Consider the following 18,749-nt stretch of genomic DNA (forward strand, 5'->3'; position numbering starts at 1 on the left):
CGTATTCATGGATCTCCCAAGCCATTTGAAGCCGTGGCGCAACGAACATCCCACAGCGCCAGTTACACCTCCAAGAACGCCCCTTGTGCAAGGAAAACCCATTGAAATCCCCAATATGGCGCAAAGGGCCGTGCTAACCCTGGACTAGCTTACAGGGCTGCTACACTGTAATTGCATGAAAAATTGCGCATACCCAGCTAGCAGCAGACAAAACGCGTGAAAATGTACTGGCGTACCCCCTTGAATACACGTACCCCGCTCGCAGCAGCCAAAATGTGTGAAAATTTACTCACGCACCCCCTTCAATACGCGTGCCCCGCTCGTGGCAGCCAAAACGTGTGGAAATCAACTCGCACACCCCCTTGAATACTCGTACTCTACCTGTGCCAAGGAAATTGCATGGAAAATGTCCCCACTGTGGTGTGGGCTGCCTGCGGGACATGGTCTGGAGTGATGGGCTGCCTGTGGGTCATGGTCTGGGGTGATGGGCTGCCTGTGGGGCATGCCCAGGGGTGATGGGCTGCCTGTGGATCATGGTCTGGGGTGATGGGCTGCCTGCGGTTCATGGTCTGGAGTGATGGGCTGCCTGCGGGGCAGGGTCTGGGGTGATGGTCTGCCTGTGGGGCATGCCCAGGGGTGATGGGCTACCTTTGGGTCATGGTCTGGGGTGATGGGCTGCCTGCGGGGCATGCCCAGGGGTGATGGTCTGCCTGCGGATCATGGTCTGGGGTGATGGGCTGCCTGCGGACAGGGTCTGGGGTGATGGGCTGCCTGCGGGGCATGCCGAAGGGTGATGGGCTGCCTGCGGGTCATGGTCAGGGGTGATGGGCTGCCTGCGGGGCATGCCCAGGGGTGATGGGCCGCCTGTGGGGCATGGGGAGGGTGGATGGCCTTCTTGCCCATATTCTGGGGGTGAGCAGGGAGTTTGACACATGATCGGCCTGGCGCAATCAGGGTATGCATTTTCTGGGGTGTGTGGGGAGTTTGACACACTATCGGCCTGGCGCGAGTGGGGTACATGTATTGTGGGGGTGCACAGGGTTTCTCACACGCGATCGGCCTGGAGCGAGTGGGGTATGCGTATTCCGGGTGTGCACGGGGAGTTTCACACGTGATCGGCCTGCCGCGAGCGCGGTAGGTGTATTCCGAGGGTGCGTGGGGAGTTTCACATGCGATCGGCCTGGCGCAAGTGGGATATGCATATTCTGGGGGTGTGCAGGGAGTTGTACATGTGATCGGCCTGGCGCAAGTGGGGTACGTGTATTCCGGGGGTGCATGGGGAGTATCACACGCGATCGGCCTGGCGTGAGCGGGGTACGTGTATTCCGGGGGGTGCGTGGGGAGTTCTACCTGCAAACAGGCTGGCGCTGGCGGGGTACGCATATTCCGGGGGTACGTGGGGAGTTTCTCATGCGATCGGCCTGGTGTGAGCGAGGTACACGTATTCCGGGGGTACGTGGGGAGTTCTACAGGAGATCGGCCTGGCGAGAGCGGGGTACGTGTATTCCGTGGGTGTGCGGGGAGTTCTACATGCGATTGGCCTGGGCAAAGGGGGGTACGTGTATTACGAGGGTGCTCGGGGAGTTCCACACGTCATCCGCCTGGTGCGTGCGGGGTACATGTATTCTAGGGGTGTGCAGGGAGTTTCACATACGATTTGGCAGTGTGGGCCCTCCCGGGTGTTCCCCTCCCCCCCTCCCTATGCCTCGCAGGCAAGCCACACCACAGGGGACACACCTACAATCCCTCCCCATGCCCCACAGGTAGCCCATCCACCCTGACCATGCCCCACAGGCAGCCCACATGGCACCATGCACTTGGGAGCCCCAATACATGTCCCGACCATCCCATCCCCAGTGAGGGCAACCTGCCAGCAGGCCCTGACACATGTCCCCCCACCCCACCCCCAGTGAGGGCAACCTGCCAGCAGGCCCCGACTCATGCCCCCCGACCCCACCCCCAGTGAGGGCAACCTGCCAGCAGGCCCTGACACATGTCCCCCCTCCCCACCCACAGTGAGGGCAACCTCCCGCAGGCCCCAACACATTTCCCCTCAACCCCACCCCCAGTGAGGGTAACCTGCCAGCGGGCCCCAAAACATGAGCCCCCCACCCCCAGTGAGGGCAACCTACCAGCAGGCCCTGACTCATGTCTCCCCCACCCCCCAGCCCCAGTGAGGGCAACCTGCCAGCAGGCCCCATCACATGTGCCCCCACCCCACCCCCAGTGAGGACAACCTGCCAGCAGGCCCCAACACATGTCCCCCCACCCCACCCCCAGTGAGGGCAACCTGCCAGCAGTCCCCGACACATGTTCCTCCCACCCCACCCCTAGTAAGGGCAACCTGCCAGCAGGCCCCGACACATGATCCCCCAATTCCAATCCCAGTGAGGGCAACCTGCCAGCAGGCCCCAACAAATGTCACCCCAAACACCACGTCATAACTATACAGACCCATGGCCCTAATGCCAACCCAAATCCCACACCCCCACCCCCCCAGTGCAAACACCCAACGATCCACTGCACCCACTCCCTAGTAAATTACCCATTCCATGATAGTCTGAAAAGAACCAGCATGCCCATCAACAAATGTCCTACAGAGCCACACAGTGGCAACACATGACTGAGCCAATGTTCATGGAGACATGCACAAAATAAATCATGGTACACCACACCAATAATGTTGAATAATGGCATGTATTAAAAATAAAACAAAATGACAAAATGAAAACCACGCATGCAACTGAATAAATAATGAATGCAATATGAACAAGAAAGTAAAATTCAAGGAAAAATGAAAATCCAAGACATGAAAACAGATAAGTGGTCCATTGCCATAGAAATAAATCCAAAAATGTGAACCATAAAAAACCATTACTCCATGGGATGAAAAAAAAAGAAAGTATGTACATGTTCCGCAACTATTTACAATGAAAGTCTGATGGGTCCATGATCCCAAAACAAAAGGAAACCTACTTAAATCCCTATCTATAATACAACTATATACAGAAAGTGGAGCAAAGTCTGTGAATTCCAAATCATAATAAAAACCAAATGAAACCTAAACCTAAATAACTATATACAAAGGCGGTGGGCTAGTCCCATGGCTCACTCATTGATTTCCCGGGCCAGGGCATCATTGAACTCCATGTCGATGTTCCGGAGGCGGGCCTGTTCCCTGGCCTGGAGGTCTCGCAGGGATATAGCCATGGCCTCCTCCAACTCCCTGCGAGTTGCTTCAAGGCACTCAGCCCGCCTCAAAGCCCGGTGCATGGAATTCTATGCCCTGACCATTGTGAGCTGTGCGCTCTCTGCCCGCCAACGCTCTGCACCTATTCACTGGCCCAACCGCTGTTACACGGAAGACCCTCCCAATCCTGGGTCCTCCTTCCCGCCGGCCGATGCCTGCTCCGATGATGTAGAGGGCCCCGAGGCCACATGCCTCCTACGTCGAGCCTGCTGCCGCCTTTCTGATGCCTGCCGCCACCACCACGACTACCTCCGGGTAGATGGCAACACCTGTGGCCGTCATGCAGGTGCCCTGCTTGTATGTGCCTGCACATCGTCCGTTACCAAGTGTCCAGTTGTTGGGTGACCACCTGTGTTGGAGCTCCGACTCCCGACTGTGGCAGGGATGGGATCTCCACCTGCCTGGCTGCATTGGTTGGGGCAGGTCCCCAGGGTGCCCTGGTGGCATCTGGGCCAGAAGACAGCACGGAGAATGACTGGCATATAGTGTGTACAGAGGAGAGGGCCGCAAAGCTGAGCGACACAAGGAGGAAACCCCCGACCATGAGCCCTCCCCACTGGGCCACATTGGCGCACATATCTTCATGATGACGTGCCAGATGACGTGGATCTCCCCCCTACCTACTGACTGGCCTGGGACGGGGTATCCCTGCTGGTGCATGGTGATGCAGTCACAGTGTCTGGGACAGTGACATGCACAGGCCCCTCCGCGGTGACCTGTGCTTCCTCCTGGCCATTTCCCTGGACATGCACCACTTACACCAGTGGTACCACCCCCACCAGGCCCCATGTGCGGCTGTGAAGCAGCCTCCTCCTCAGATCCAAGGCGTGGGAGACCTACCAGATCATGTGACAATGTCCGGTGAGTACCCATGCGTTTGTGTCCAGACCAAGTGTATGTTGCTTGGGTGATGTGTTCTGATTGAGTGCCAGGTCAGGCTGTGTAGTCATGACTGCTATATCTGACCCATGTGATGCCTCCAAGACATGCCCCGCCCTTGGGTTTGAGTTTCACAGTATCCCTACTGACCGGTGAACACACTTTGCACATTATGACTGCACTTGCCCTTCAACTAGCATCATGCCACAACATTCTTAATACGTTTTTTTTCTTCATTCCGCCTCATTGATGGAATCATTTGCATGATGAATGCACATTTGTGTGCTGTTCTGCCCCAAAATCACCATACTTCAGACAGGGATTTCCCCCAGAAAGGCTCACATTTGTTTACTTTTTATGCAAATGATTTCATCAATCAGGCTGATTGACTGCTGTGCACCTACACATGCACTACAACCGATCACTTCTGAGCCCTGTTTGAATGTTCAACATAGCAATTGACGTGTGTCATGTCCAAGTGGCCTAACATTGTTGTATCCATGTGCCTCCCATGACTGTATTTGAACACACTGGTGTTGTTGCAGCGTGTGACACATGTGTGTTTTGTCACACTCTTTTGCATGTTCTATTTGACGATGTGCGTCTCACATAGATGGGGGGCTGTACTGATTTACTGCGATCTGGGTGTCCTTGTCAGTTCTGCCATGGCTATGCTACGTGCCATCTGTGTGATGGCATGTGTCATGTTTGTGGATTGTCCATGCCACTCACAGGCTAATGTGTGATGCAGGTGTTATGCACCATGCATGCACATGTGTTGCTTTTCCATTTTGGAGTCCTCAGTGTCTGCTTTCAGGGTCCCCTTCCACTTCATTGCCACTGCATGCATGCCAGAGTTAGTGTCATGTGTGACATGTCTCATTAATGTATTGGATGTGTAGATTGTGATGCCTATGTGTGTCGGCTATGTTGTTCATGCATGTCTTCATTACTTTTCTTTTCTTTTTGTGCAGGTGATGAGGCACTAGATGCTGTGGGGGAGGAGGAGATGGCACAGGGGCAGGAGTACTCAGAGCCCCAACCAAGCACCAGTGGAGGACGTGGGGTGGTGGTGCACGATAATCCATTAGTCCTACAGACCATCCTGTCCACGGGTTTCTCTGGGTACACTTTCAATGACCTCTATGGCTCAGTAACTGAATCTGACATTGAGACAAATGTCCTGTCGCAGGTGAGTGTTTCTGGCAGGGATGCTGTTCTGTCCAATGCACCTGCACTGGGGGTAGACCCCTCAATGGCCCATTCAGTGTTGGAATGTCCGCCTATAGCCATTACAGATGCATGGTCACACTCCCCAATATTTGCTCCTGTTCCTGGGGCAGCAGATCAAATGAGGAATGCAGTCCTGCAGCCTCAGACAGTGCCAGCACAGCAATGTGCATATCACCTTGGGGAAAACAGGTGTCGTGTCTGGCAACGCGGTGGCCGTGTGCCACCGGGCAATACTTTGTTCGAGAACTCCATTTATGCCATTGCAGCAAAACAGGGGGCATCGTGTGAGATGATGGCTCAGGCCATGGATAGGGTGGCCACTTCCATTCTCCCCTCAGAAAGGCAGGTGGAGCCTCAGCAGCAGGCAACATAGTCCACGTGCTGCTCACACAGGGAGGACATGTTGGCTGCCAACAGAGACCGACGGGCTGAACTGGAGACTCTGCGTTCAGCCATATTTGCAGAGGCAAAGGCCCACATGGATGCCCTGAGGGTAGAAAACAGCTCCCTCAGAGCCACTCTGGTTTCACTTGAGGTGTCCCAGAGTACAAGGTCAGAACAGCAGCTGGAGCAGCTAACACGCACAATCTCAGCTGAGCTCCAGGCAACCCGTGAGGAGATCCGGGCATTACGTGAGGCCTTGCAGGCAGAAGTCTGTGCTACCCGTGAGGTGCTGCATGGGGATCTCCGGACCATCATCCTGCAGAACCAAACCTTTCAGACCCGCATGCTTGCTGCCATGGAGGCGCATGCCAGGGCTTTGCGTGGTCTGCCTCCCATACCATGCACACCTTCTAATGTACCACCAGTGTGTGATGACAGCGACAGCAGTTCTCCCACTATCGGGTAGCCGTGCAGGCCATGAGCCCATGGAGGTTTTTTTCCCTCAACATCCACGCATGTACCCTACACCTCCTCCCTCCTGAGCGGTCCCCTGATAGCCCCTGGTTGACCTATGGCCATTTTTTATATTTATTTTTCATTTGTTTCATTTTTCATTTTTCATTTTTCATTTAGATTTTCAATTTGAATTTGAATTTGAATTTGAAATTTCATTTTGATTTTTCATTAGAATTGTTCATTTTAATTTTCATTTTTCATTAGAATTTTTAAGTTTAATTTTTCATTTTCATTTTATTTTCATTTTTCATTAGAAATGTTCACTTTCATTTAAATTTTTCATTTGAATTTTTAAGTTTCTTTTTTAATTTTAATTTTATTTTCATTTCAATTTTTATGTTTAATTTTTCATTTTCATTTTATTTTCATTTTTCACTTTCATTTTTAATTTTTAATTTTGTTTTTCTTCTTTAACTTTGTTGTTGATTTTTTTTTCTATTGTACATTAATGTTACAGTGTGTTGTTTGGTGTGGCACCCATAGGCATCCTCTGTGAGTTCCAGCTGGGCCCATGCAGGCTTGTCCTGTGTTTGTGTTTGAAACTTGGGGTCCAGACACATATGCCACTCATGCTTCCCCTTTCCATGGGCTCGCAAGGGTGTCACTGTGTGACAGTAACTTACACAAAGGCATTGGGCTCCCATAAGTTGTGTGGCCATTCTATAGTCCAATCTGTGTATACACCCCTAGTGTGGTTGCTGATGATTTCTCCACTGCATGGTTGATTTGTATATTGTATTCCATACTGCCCATTATGCATATTTGCATGTAGCTTCTTCATGTCTTAACTTGCCTGTCTCCATTGCAGATGCAGTTTATGTTGTATGCAGTACACTGCCACATTTACCTATTAGCAACACACTGGAGATGGAAGGGGTCGATGCGCTGCCTTCGTCAGGTTGTGACACTTACACTATTGTGATTGGTTACTGTCATACGTTGCCACTGTTGGGCCCTGCATTAATGTTTTGTCTTTCTGGTAAGTATTTGTTCATATGTGCTGTTTCTTTTTCATAGGTGAGAGGGAATTTTCTGTGGCCTGTTTCCATTTGTGACAATGGGCCTCATTACGACCCTGGCGTTGGACCATGGTGCTATTAGCACCATGGTCCATGCCGGATTCCGCCATGGTGGATGGCGGAATTACTGCCCCATTACAAGGTTGGTGGGGCGCTAATTCCCCATTCACCATGGCCCCTTCCCCATTCCCATTTTTGGCCCATAGGGCACAATGGGAATGGGGAAGGCGCTAATTACGGCACCATAAATTACGGTGCCGTAATTAGCACCAAGGTCCCTTAGCGGGTTGGACTTTAACGCCTGCAAAAAGCAGGCGTTAAAGTGTGAATCGGGCGTTAAGGGTTTAACGGCGCTGCAGCCTTTTACGGCGCCATTAACCCCTTGACGCCAGGGTTATAATGAGGCCCAGTGCACTTTGTGACACTTGTGTCATGTGGTGTGCATTCATTTGGTTGCTTTGACATTGCATGCCATGCCATGGTGTCTTGGGCAGCTGAGATGGGGTTTGGGAGGGGTTGGGTGACATACCACTATTCGGGTGTACTGTTTTGCAAGGGGGTAGTCCTTCATGCTCCATGAAAATGTGTCTTTTACCGACACAGCATTGGGTCAGTTTAAGTAGCTAGGGATGCACACGATGTAGCACTTCCAGGAAAACAATTTCAGGGTGGTATGCTTGTGACAGTTGACTGTCCCTTTTGTCATCATCATCAATTGTCAGCCGGTATATGCCAGGCCTTTGTGCACTCCGCAGGGGTGGGATTTTAGGTGAAAAAATGTGCCACAAGCTGGGTACGGGCTGCCTCTCCACGTGCCCTCTCCGCTCCCATGCGCAGCGGCTGTGCATGTGGTTTGGGATGTGGGGGCACCACAATGTCCACCGGCATGCCCCGTCGGGTTGCAACTTTGTGCAGGACACATGCTGCCACTATGATCCTGCACACTACTGCGGGTGCTTATAGCAGCTGGCCACCAGAGAGGTCAAGGGAGTGAAAATGTGACTTCAGCACTCAGAATGTGCGCTCCACTATGCCCCGGGTTTCAATATGGGCTGTGTTGTATCTTACCTGGGGTGGTGTGGTAGGGTTCCGTATTGGCATCATCATGTAGGTGCTCAGAGTGTAGGCACTGTCCCCTGGGGAGGTGATAATGGTTTTCATTAGTTGTATTTTGCCATTTGTCAGTGTCTGACATGCATGCCAATGAGCCATGTGTCGCCATGCCACCCAACTACCAGGTCCCGGTTTAGGGGTGACATTCTGAATATAAAACTATCATGACAGGACCCCGGATAGTTGGCATATACACAGGTGATGATTCCCTTGGCATCACATACAACCTGCACGTTGATGGAATGCCAGTTGTAAGTGATTTCAGTCCGGCACACACCCAAGTCAATGCCTAGCGTGTAATGCACAACTGAAATCCTTATTTTTTTTGTCTAAAAGTTCTTTATTCTGAACGATATACCACTCATATCACGCCCCACTCCTGGAACCCGCCACAGTCACGCTGAACCAGGAATCAGGCTGGTTTGCAAAGTTAAAATATTTATTTATGTATTTAGAATTTAATCACACCATGTTTTATTGGGTGCACAATAATCACCAATGGGGTGATGTAACACTGAATAATCTCTTTAATACACAAGGAATAATAGTGAGCAAAACAATTCAGCACAGACATAATACTTTGGTGTGTGTGTGTTCAGATCAGATAGCACTGTGGATAGAGGTTCCCCCTGCACATCCCTCAACCCCCAATAGGCAATGTAAAGAGATAGGAGGAGAGAGCAGGTTTCAGGAATGGCAGAATTCAACAGAATATCAATCCCACTTTCCCCCAGCAAAAACAAGAGAAAAACAGAATTGACTGTCAAACCGTCAGAATGGCTTTTATAGTTATCCTTAGAATGGACAGGGTAAATATAAATATGGTTGAAATTGCAGAAACTACTATAAATTCTTATGGGAGCTGCTTTGGATAGTTGCACACAAACACAAGCGATGATTTAATACAAAGAAACAATTTGAAATCTTAAAATTCAAGTTGGAAGCAATCAAAAGCTGTTTTACATGTGTCAGAATTTCCCTAAACGAAAAATGTTGGCAAACTTTTCACTGCGCTATAATCATGGTAACGGGAGAACTGTATGGATTTGGAATGTGGGTTTAGATGTGATTTAAAGCTGTGGATGTTAGCTACAAGTTGAAATTGTGTTTCTAGCATAAAAACTGAGGGAGTTATGGACAGTTTAGTGGAGGTCGTTTTTTTGTGATATGCGCGAAAATGGAAAACAAGAATGCACTTTTAAAATGACAACAGGATTTCTTACACTAGAGGATGACTGTGAACAAAATGAATACCACACAGGAACACAGCCACTTGATCAATATGACAGCCTGCAGAGGAAATCGCCTTCTTAGAAAATACTCCTAACAACACAGGTTCTGAATACAAGATAGTATGGGTTTAAGATAGGGATTAACTAAGCAAGGTACATATGCTTGTGACACAGTTCGATCTATAGATACTCACTAGATATGTTTTTAAATGGAACCGTTAGGATTCTGGTCCATCAAGATTCTGATCAGGGAGTTGGATCTGGTTTTAGGACAGACGGCTGGGCACATCGGATTGGATCTGCAATCAGCAAGGCACTCTGGTCACAGCACGGCACATGACTGGACTGGATCTGCAATGCACTCTGGTCACAGTATGGTACAGGACTGGATTGGATCTGCCCTTCTTGGTTCTGATAACAATTATTTCAGCAGGCAAGCAGTACAGCACAGCCGGCTGTATTCTGATGCTTCCCCTTAGGGTGGTGGGGTTCTGGTTCTGGAATTTGAGGCCTAGCTGAAAATGATTCAGCTATGCAATGGGTTTCTGCTTTACCAAGTTCCTGGAGTCTGGAGCAAGGAAGATGTAGAGTTCAGCAGCAGGGTGCTTCGCCAGTATCAGGAACGTGAGTGCATTTGTCTGTCCTCTTGAGTGGTGAGCTCTCTCTATTTATGCTATGATAAAGGGGTGTGTGCGCTGGTTTGATAGGAGGAGAGAAACAGTGTGTCACCTTTATGGTGTGATTTTATGAGGCTGAGAATCCACCCGTAGCCCCTTGAACACAAAATCTACTTTCGTCACCATACATATTTCCACATGTGCAACCTCTATAAGAATCACATATACAGATTACATATTTTCCATGGTAGCTATCCCTCAAAACCCTGTAACTGTGGGATCGTGTCTCTTCTTTTCACAGAATGTTGCCTTTTTCATCAGGAACACAATGTCCAATTTATAAGCAAATTTCTACAAGTGTGCGTGTTTAACATGGTCATAAGTGGATAAAGTTTCATACTTCTAGCAGAAATACATTTTGTGTAAAATCATATTTCCTGCCATTTCTTCCCAGAACATGTTACACGATTTTGCGGCCTCTTGAAACGTGCAGCAAAAATTTAGATTCACAAATCTGTTATTTTCATATTTTTCACAATTTTAAACAGTAAGTTATCCGTCTTTTTAAAATGTGTTCTGTGTCCTTGTTAAGCAATAAATGGTTGCTTTAGCTCCACCCCTTGGTCTCTCCCTGGAAGCCCAGGAGCCATTCACCATGTTTGCTCCTTGCAGAGACCATTTACGACTGTCCTCAAACCTCGCATTTTGTGACTGCGTGGCCTGTGAGACGCCCCCAACTATGGCACTTGTCCGCTGAAATGACCCAGTAGCCAAGAAATGCAGTACATTGAGCACCTTTTCCAAGGGGCTCAGTGCTTGGGAGCACAGGGGGGGTGATTTGCGGTCATCCTCCCACTCAGCAACCAGTTCTAGGATGATTTGGGGTGGAAACCTCTACCTCCCATAGAACTGGTCATCAGGCATCCCAAAAAGGCTGGTCCTGATATGGTATATGATATGATATGATATGGCATTTGTAACGTGCCTATACACAAGTGTTTCAAGGCGCGACGAGGCAGGGAGGGGGGAACAAGGGGAAGGCAGACAACAATCCTACTAGGCCAGGTGTCATTCAGACCGCGCAAGTGCAGGGGTAGGGGGAAGGGAAAAGTGCAAGGGGAAGGGGAGGGGGGAAGTGTAGTACAAGTAAGTAGAATAAGTAAATAAATAGGGCCAGCTGGTGGCAAGTGCAAGATAAGTGCAGACAAGTGCTGGGAAAGGGGGGGCTGTAGGGATACAGAGACCTTCCCTCAGTGCAGGGGTTGCCAGGGAGGCAGTGCAAGAGGAGAGTGGCTGGGACCAGGACCGAGGTCGGTGAGAGTGGCCCAGTTGCAGATTCGGTGCAGATTCAGTCGAGACTTTAGCAGGGGAGAGGGAGAGAGAAAGCAGTAGCAAAGAGGAAGGTTTTGAGGTGCTTCCGGAACCGGAGATGGTTCTCCTCAAGTTTCAGGGAGGCAGGAAGGCTGTTCCAGAGGGAGGCCCCTGCCACGCGAGAGATCGACCTGGGTAAAAAAATGCAGGGCCTGGCTATCCTCCTCCTCCTGTGGTGTCCCACGACCACTGCTGCGAGGAACGGTACATCCATCATAGCGTATGAGCTTCTTTGTTGTTTGCGTGCACTTTTATGCTGTGTGAGGCCACTTACGCCTGCTTCCAGCTGGCGTACGTGTTTCTGGATTAGCACGTCTTTTGTGGCATGCAGGTTTCCCCTGTTCAATTACATCAATATGTGTTGTTAGCGCCCGTGTGGGCGTTGCAAGGATTTAGCAGCGGTACTTCGCCCGTAACACCCACATTTTCATGTTTTGTTCCCCATTCTGCGTGTTCTGCCCCCTTTTTAGGTGTGTGCGCTGCCCTGTTGCGCCTTCACTGGCTGTCTCGCGCAGAGCCTTTGGGATGTCGCAATGACATGTGCGCCACACGCGGATTCAGCGCAAATCTCAGTTAAGCCACACGCAGCGCATGCCATGAATCGACAAACGGCTGCGTGCGCTGAGATTTTGAAGCTTGCACTCCCCTTTTCAGCGCACATTAATTCCATGAATTACCCTGTAAATGACTACGTTTTACAGTTACAGCCTCACCAAATATTCAACTGCATGCAGCACACCTCAACTTCCAAATGTGAACAGAACTGGTTGACTGTTTTAAAAGTGTTATTAAACGACAACATGCTTGTTGGATAAATGTTTTGGACATATGGCTACAGCAAGTGGAAAGGTGAGCTTTTGGTGGAATTTGTTATTTCTCGCCATTCTTCCGGGCCACGTATTTTTCAATCAGTGGCAGAAAAGTCCCAGGATAACAATGTGTGAAAATGCTTAAAAATCATCTCGAATGAAAAGAATGGGAAAGGGGAATAATAGATTTATTTTTAAAAAGCAAACATATTATAAAAATGTACAATTGTTCCCTAGAGTGACATGGAAGCATGGAAGTGGAGGTGGCAGCAGCAAGAGTGGGGGTGGAGGCAACAGTAGTGGCAGCAGCAGCAATAGTGGTAGTGGGGAGGTAACAGAGGTGTCTCCATCCCCCACAGCCAATGCCGAAGTTCCCTTTCAAGGAAACATGGATTATATACCCAGTAGCTTTACATAGATGTGCAGGGTACGTATTGCACTGTGCATCATACGACAAGTCCTACTGGTATGTCAGACACATTGCTTATTGGTGGTGGGTGAGGCATACTATCGCTGGTATATATATGGTATGTACATGTAACAGATATAATGGGATAATAGCTGGAATGGCGCCTTGGGCCATAACTATTTGGCAGGTTATTATCGCAGGCGATAATTACCCCTCCCATGGTATATTAATTAATGAATTAATTATATGGTTATCAGCACAACGCGGTAGTCTTAAATCATGTTTTGGGTTTTGGTGGTAAAGTAAAACCATTAGTTTAATAATGTGAAAGAAAATTGGAAAACTCAGTAAATTAAAGGTTGTCTTAATAATTTAAGTGTTTACATTGCAAACTTAGCTACATTGGAGAGGATTTAACAGGCACATGCATTAGGGGTTGAGTTAAATTAAATGTTTTCTCTGAAACAAAGTAAAAGCATGTTCCCATGCTTTTTTCTTAGCTTTGATATGTTGGACATGATGCTGCAGTGAATAAACGGGTCCTCCTAGCGAGGACGTGTCTTGTTGAAAGCCCACTTTCCTGGAAATTGCATTATCATTTCTGTGTCTGCTTTTGAAGTCTGAATGTTCAGAATACAGTCATTACCAGCAGTTATTGACTGCACTCTGAACATTCTGATTGGCTCAGTGAAGGGCAATAACAATCTCCATGTGCAAACATTGGTTCTTTTAGCTGTCCAGACTTTTGATAGGATTGCATAAAATTGCACATAGATCCATTTGTTGCCATTGTAGTGATGTGACTAATAGCAGTGATTGGGTCAGGTACCCATGACTAAGGCTACCTCCGTGCTATTCTTAAAACCACCACACTACCAATCACCCTCATCCAACTCCCTACGAAAGGAGCACATTGTCATCAAATTAGAAGAATGTCAGTAACTAAAAATGAATTAACGATCGTAGCTCCAAACTATTTGTGCAAGAAATAGCATCTGGTATTCTTAGGTATATATTATCACAGATGGGAAGTGGTGACTACAATCTCTGGACAAAACAAACAACTTGTTTATTCCCGTTGTTCTAGTTAGTTTGGGAAAAGGTTGGTTAAATGGAACATCAATAAAAGATTTATGGCCTTACAAATCAAACAGAACATGGAAGAAAACACCAGGCACCTGATGCAACAAGAGAAATAAAATGAAGTTGAGAATGAAGAGTAGTTGGCATAAAAAGGGATACTCTATGTTTAGCTGTTTGCTGGTATGTTTTAATAAACTTAAAAAAAATAAAGCGGAAACGCAACGTGGCCTAATTACCTTGCTCAATTGAATCAATGTGTCAATGTTGAATGTACTCATTTTAATCAACGTCTTTCATTATACCAATGTGTTATTTTCCTGCTCATTAGTGTTGCTTAGTAATACCAGTTCTCACTGTGTAGTATTCTGAAAAAGAAAAGACTGAACATTAATCATAGACCAGTGAAGAGTGAAAAATTAATCATTTTCAGGCATCAGGTATTTCTTCTTCTGGCACAAAATGAAACATGTTGTCTGGCAATCGATTAATAACTTTTTTAAATAGTGTATTTGTTTATATGGATCAGAATTAACTTCACAATAATTTTTACATACAACGCACAGTTGTGTTTTTCTTCTATGCAAGTTCATTGTGGGCACAGGCTTCTCCCACAAAGACGTCATTAAGTTCCTTTTTGCGCTATGATTTACCTGAAAGAAAAATATGTCCTAGTGTGTGAGGAGTTCTGAATTGTCTTGCCTTATGTGATGTCAAAGCCTGGTGGTGGCACTCTCAGGCTAAAGTTGTACCCAACTCATCCCCATTTTTTTAAAACGCCCCTTCACTTGCTCTCAATATTCCTATTAAACACCTTTTTTTCCGGAAATCAAGGAGTCAGTAAAACAACTCAACCACCCTTGTCTAAGTTCCAAGTGACAACCAGGCATCTCTTTATACTGCCGTAAAGTCTGCACAACACAGGTCACCGTTCTACAGAATCCTCTTGTGAATAAAATGTTCAAGCAGGCAATGCATTGTTTACACACAGTTTCCATGTTAACAAATTAGACATCACAGGCAAGTCAGCATTGGTAAGTTTTAAAAAACTGTGTTAAGTGGGAAAGGTATTCACAGTAGAGTATACAAGATGAAGTGCCCTGGAATGCTGAGGGCCGCTTCACAGTGAGCTGTGACTTCACAGAGAAAGAGGACATTTGCATTTAAAACGTGTGTCTGCTCCAGCCCAGTAATACAAAAAAGACTTGAAACAGGTTAAGTTTATTTGATGGGAAAAAATGACCTTTTACAAATTGACCTAATTTACTTTGTTGGTTTTCTTGATCAAACATGTGGGGGACACCCTGTCCCCCACTTCCCCACACCTTAACCTATTCCCTTACCCAACAACACATCTATATTTACAAAAAATGGACAGAAATTCCTAAAATAAATCAACCAAAAAATCTGGTCAATTTGGAAAAGGTCAATTGGACTGCGATCAAGTATGCTAATACCAAAGAAACATACCAGCTGAATGACCTGTGGCCTGTGAAGTCATGCTATGAAAGGTGCCAGCCTGCTCATACAATAAAACTTTGGTTAATATTTCAAGGAGACGGACCTCTGTGTTTCACACCTCAAAAAGGAACCCTTTTCTGCATTTTAAGTGATGAGGATGACTACCACTTAGTACTGCCACCACCATGTGTCAAAGAGGACTCAAAACTATGCCCGAGACCTTCCTTTATTGAACATATATCGAAACTGGAGACCAGGGCCGGTGAAGAACTCTGTGGCGGTGAGCTCTCTTGCCCAATTCCACACAAGCACAATGAGGGTGCCGTAATTTGTCATGGGGGATATTCTTTAAACAGATCCTCCTTTTGAATTAATGGATCTGTGCAAGATTAATGGCAACAAGAGCACAATGTACAACTATCCTGGAAGTTCCTCTTCACCTTAGTCCTTGTTATCTCTCTACCGCCAAACCGGGTGGTGTAGCCTGTATCAGAAAGGTATTCTGCCAGTTGCAGTTGATGCACCATAGAGCAGACTCCAAGGGCCAACTATGGGTTCAGAAGGTGACAGTTGTTTTTGAGACAGGCCCAACAAGTCCCACCAATGCAGCCAGTAGTACCACACAGGCAGCCTCCAATCCCTCGCATCAGAGCCAGTCCATTCAACCTAACCCCTGAGCAGATCCACACCTTGCACCACCTAGACCGGGACACCATCACCAGCATTATGGACATGATACATGATATACATTATCAGCCTGATTGAAATCTGCACCGCCATCACCCCTCTACTGTAGGTACTGTCTGTGGCCTACTTCCTGGCCACAGGCGCCTACCAGCACACAGTGGGGCAGATGCATGGAATATCACAACCTTTTTTTTCATGCATGCTAAACAAGTGCTGGATGCCCTCCTGAAGCACTCAAGTGACTACATATCCCTACCACGGACTGCCCAGGAGATCTTTGGCACTAAAGTTGGCTTCCATGCACTGGCAGGCATGCCAAACTGTATCAGTGCCTGTGACTACAGCAAGTTCATCACACATTGTTGTGCCCGATATCCCGGATCAACTCATGATTCAGTGGTCCTGCGCTACCGCGTTACACGGAGCGACATACTGGATGACGTGCTGAGCTGCTTGGTGAGTTGCATGACAGGCACATGGCAGTGTAATGGGGGGGATGCACACACCACCCGGGTGTGATTGGGGTGGTGACTGGACAATGCCCATACTGCAATACACTGTGCCCCAAAGCCTCCCAAAATGAACATGACACACAAACCTCATAGTAATTATGGAAGCAGCACACCAATGCCAATATGGCTGACTTGCAACCAGCCCACATCCCACAACACGTCCACTGCACATCATCAGACCTTACCCTCTGTAACACAATGGAGCAACATGTTGTGAGTATGCACAATGTAAATGACCACAGCAAAATACAACACAGGACATGCATCCATGAGTATGCACAAATCAATCTCAACAAGGGAATACACTGCTTGTCACTGGCCCACCACCACAGTAGCGCTGCATGTCACTATGGGAATAATAAGCGCTGAATGAGAAATCATGATGAGACTTGTGCCAATGCTGCTATTAATAAAACATATGAATCGCTCCACATCACATAGATGATAGCAAATACAGCGGTAGGCATCCACAGTGCATGAACACCAGCAAGGAAGTGGACACCCTGCATCATCTGGACGAGGCAACCCACACCTGTAGACCATGGGACAGCAGACATTGCGGCAAGTTAAAATGTGTGCATACATCCAGGGACATGTGCATGTGAACAACAAATATCTGCAGCCATGTGAGTGATAAGTACAGGTGTCATTTTAGGAATTGACTGAAACATACCTTATTTTGCACCCATGCAGGTGATGCTTGCTATCTCTTGAAGCTGTGGCTCCTCACCCCTGTCCGGAGCCCGCAAAACAGGCACGAAGAGGACTACAACCGGGCCCATACCCATACATGTGTAGTGATCGAGCAGACCTTTGGCCTGTTGAAGGCACGGTTTCGCTCCCACAGCAGGTCGGGCGGGGCACTCCTGTACGGGCATGAGAAGGTGGCCAAGATCATCATGGCATGTGCCATACTGCACAACATGTGCATCTGATGGAAGTGCATCTGCCCCTTGACATTGAACAGCAACCACCAGGTGAGGATGAAGATGATGAAGAAGATGGGGTTGCACATCATCCAGGTGGCGATGCACAGGAGGGATGTGCTGTACGCCAGTCTGTGATAGGCCAATATTTCTAAGACACATGGATGCAGAGGGTGCCATGGATGTGGGACTCAGGGCACTGGGTGTGGGGGTACATTTACATTGTGCACTGTAAACCAATAAAGCACACATACACAATAAGCAATGTCCAGTCATGTGATTTTTTGGTACACAACGGGTGTATTGAACAGGTAACATGAACAAAGTGCTTTGACCCACCACGTCACACACACACCCTCCCTCCTCCCCCTCCCCCCACAACTCCCCCACATGCCCCCTATCTCCTCCCCTTCCCCCACAACTCTCCCACAACCCTCTCGCCCTCCCCCACAACTCCCCCACACATGGTGTGCAATGGTATGCTACATTAGTCTACATTAGTCTGTACATGCAGGGCGCCTCTGCTACTTGTGTCTTCTGTCGGCCTCTGTGGTGGCATGTCAGAGCGCCACATGGTGTGTGCAGACCTGCGCAGGGGGCTGGCCTGGGTGGAGCTGGACGATGAGCCTGTGACGCATGCTCCACTCTCAGGGCAGGATGCTGAGCCTCCAAGGCATCGGCAATCCTGGCAAGGACCTGCCTCACTGATGACAGCTCCTCACAGATGTGTATGGTGCTAGACTCAATGGCCCCTTTCATGGCCGCAGTGTTCTCACGGGCCTCCTGCCTTGTCAGGGCACCATCTGTGACGTACTGTTTCACAAGCTCTGTCAGCCCCTGCTGCCGCCCCTCCACTTGTGACATTCGCCACTCCCCGTCACAGACCCCTGTGGAAGTGGATGGTACATATGGTAAGGGCCCCAATTCAGGTGGGTCCTCTGTGGGGCTCCAACCCTCTGGTTCTGCCTCTCCTCCAGAATGGTCGAGCGTGGTGCCATTGGGGGTGCTCATCGGGTGTGCTGGGTGTTTGGCTGGGGCTGGGTGTGCCTACAACTTCTGTTGACAGGTTGTCGTCCTCAGGGACACATACCTCGCCTTGTAACTGTTCTTCATTGCCACTCTGGGGCGCTGTGACAGCTGCCTCCCCTACTGAGCTGTTTGCAATAGACAGGGCCCCACCCGCCACCTGCTCAAGTGCAGTGGATTCCACCAGTATCGGCACTGTTGGTATTGTGGCTGTCCTTTGCTGCA

Source organism: Ambystoma mexicanum, chromosome 1p (assembly GCF_040938575.1).
Source record: "Ambystoma mexicanum isolate Mex_15411 chromosome 1p, UKY_AmexF1_1, whole genome shotgun sequence".
Classification (NCBI taxonomy): domain Eukaryota; kingdom Metazoa; phylum Chordata; class Amphibia; order Caudata; family Ambystomatidae; genus Ambystoma; species Ambystoma mexicanum.